Genomic DNA, 2,422 nt, shown 5'->3' on the forward strand with positions numbered 1-2,422 from the left:
CTTAGCTGCTTCTGATTGGGTGTCACGCGCTGGTCCACGATTAAAGGGACAGGCTGAGGTGAAAATTACGAATTCATCACCGATATTTATGAGGGGTTTTTCCAACCTATTTTCGACAGGGGCACATATTTTCCCTCTGAGCCATTCTAACAGGATAATGTTCTTCTCCTGCCTTTCAAAGCTGATTAACATCTGAAAATAAGTTAATATTCCACAACCACTGAAACAATTAAAGATTCTAAGATAGCTTGACAATGCTTTGAAAATGTTTCGAGGGCATTTTAATAACGAAGTTTGTTATTGCATTGGACAAAATGTCCCTCTGTACCTATATCTATACAGCTGCTACCACTAAGTTTAGCCACTTATTGTCAGATATCCCATACTATGCACTATTTTCCACTTGCCCTAAATCAGGCTGTCTTGATTCACATAGACTGGGGTTGTTGGTTATGAAATGTTGTAATCAGAGGAAAATGTCAGCATTCGTGAGGCACTGGGTGGGTGGTTGAGGAAGGCACCTGAGCACTGTCACTTTTTGACGGTTTGAATGGCTAAAGGGTCATAGGGATGTGCTTCTCACTCTGACAGCGGCTTCATCACAGCTTCCATGTGATGTCCGGTGAAGTCTCATCTGTGTGTTGTTTGCTCTCTGGGGCTCTTGGCTTTGACAGCCATTGTTTTAGAGAGGGGCATCACCTGTTTGAAAAAGGGGCATCAAGCTCTGTTAATATTTGAGGAGGAAGGATTCCCTCTGGTGACCTAGACACACATTCCTGTTGTCACAATTATCTTTTCTCTGAAGCATTTTATTAATATATCATTATACACACACCAAACAATCTAGATGTAACTACTTGGTAATACAATGTTACTTTTGTTATAACTTTAAGGAATACCTAGGATAGGATAAGTAATCCTTCTCACCCCCCTAAAAGGTTTAGATGCACTATTGTAAAGTGGCTGTTCCACTGGATGTCATAAGGTGAATGCACCAATTTGTAAGTCGCTCTGGATAAGAGCGTCTGCTAAATGACTTATATGTAAATGTAAATGTAACTTTGTTACTACACAGGTACGAGAACAACGGAATTTGGTGTTACCTAAGAAAATTGGAATATGGGCTCCCGATTGGCGCAGCGGTCTAAGGCACTGCATCTCTACAGTCCCTGGTTCGAATCCAGGCTGTATCACATCCGGACGTGATTGGGAGTCCCAAAGGGTTGCGCACAATTGGCCCAGAGGGTTTGGCCAGGGTAAGCTGTCATTGTAAATAAGAATTTGTTCTTAACTGACTTGCCTGGTTAAATAAAAGTTAAATAAAATAATAAATATGTTACCTAGTGTTATCTGAGAATATGCCCCCATAAAGAAAATTAGAATTAAAAACAGGTTCAGCACCTGGTTCGACCGTGATCTTTGAACCAGGGGCTCGGGACACGCATACTCAGGCTGACTTGCTATCGTTCAGGCAAATGAGAAATAAGTGCACTCAGGCTATCAGGTAAGGCCAAAGTTAGTTACTTTAAGGAGCAGTTCTCTCTCTGTGGGTCTAACCCCAAGAAGTTCTGGAAAACGGTTAAAGACCTGGAGAATAAATCCTCCTCCTCACAGCTGCCCATGTCCCTTAATGTTGATGATGTGGTTGTTAATGACAAGAACCACATGGCTGAGCTCTTTAATCACCACTTCATTAAGTCAGGATTCCTATTTGACTCAGCCATGCCTCCTTGCCCATTCAACATTTCCTCATATCCCACCCCTTCTAATGTGACTATCCCCCGATGCTTTTCCCTCTTTGTCCCCTGCCTCACTACAACGTTTCTCCCTGCAGGCAGTCACTGAGTCCGAGGTGCTAAAGGAGCTCCTTAAACTTGACGGCAAAAAAACATCTGGGTCAGATGGTTTAGACCCTTTCTTCTTTAGGGTTGCTGCCCCTATCATCGCCAAACCTATCTCTGACCTTTCAAACCTGTCTCTCCTTTCTGGGCAGGTTCCCATTGCTTGTCCTTTATTTAAATGGGGAGATAAAGCTGATCCTAACTGTTATAGGCCTATTTCTATGTTTCCCAGTTTATCAAAAGTGTTGGGAAATCTTGTCAACATTCAACTGACTGGGTTTCTTGATGTCCATAGTATTCTCTCGGCTATGCAATCTGGTTTCCGCCCAGGTTAAGGATGTGTCACTGCAACCTTAAAGGTTCTCAATGATGTCACCATTGCCCTCGATTCTAAGCAATATTGTGCTGCTATTTTCACTGACTTGGCCAAAGCTTTTGACACAGTAGAACATTCCATTCTTGTGGGCCTGCTAATGGGTATTGGTGTTGTCACGCCCTGACCTTAGAGATCCTTTATTCTCTTTTTTGGGTTAGGTCGGGGTGTGACTAGGGTGGGCATTCTAGTTTTGTTATTTCTATTT

Source organism: Oncorhynchus keta, chromosome 15 (genome assembly GCF_023373465.1).
Source record: "Oncorhynchus keta strain PuntledgeMale-10-30-2019 chromosome 15, Oket_V2, whole genome shotgun sequence".
NCBI lineage: Eukaryota > Metazoa > Chordata > Actinopteri > Salmoniformes > Salmonidae > Oncorhynchus > Oncorhynchus keta.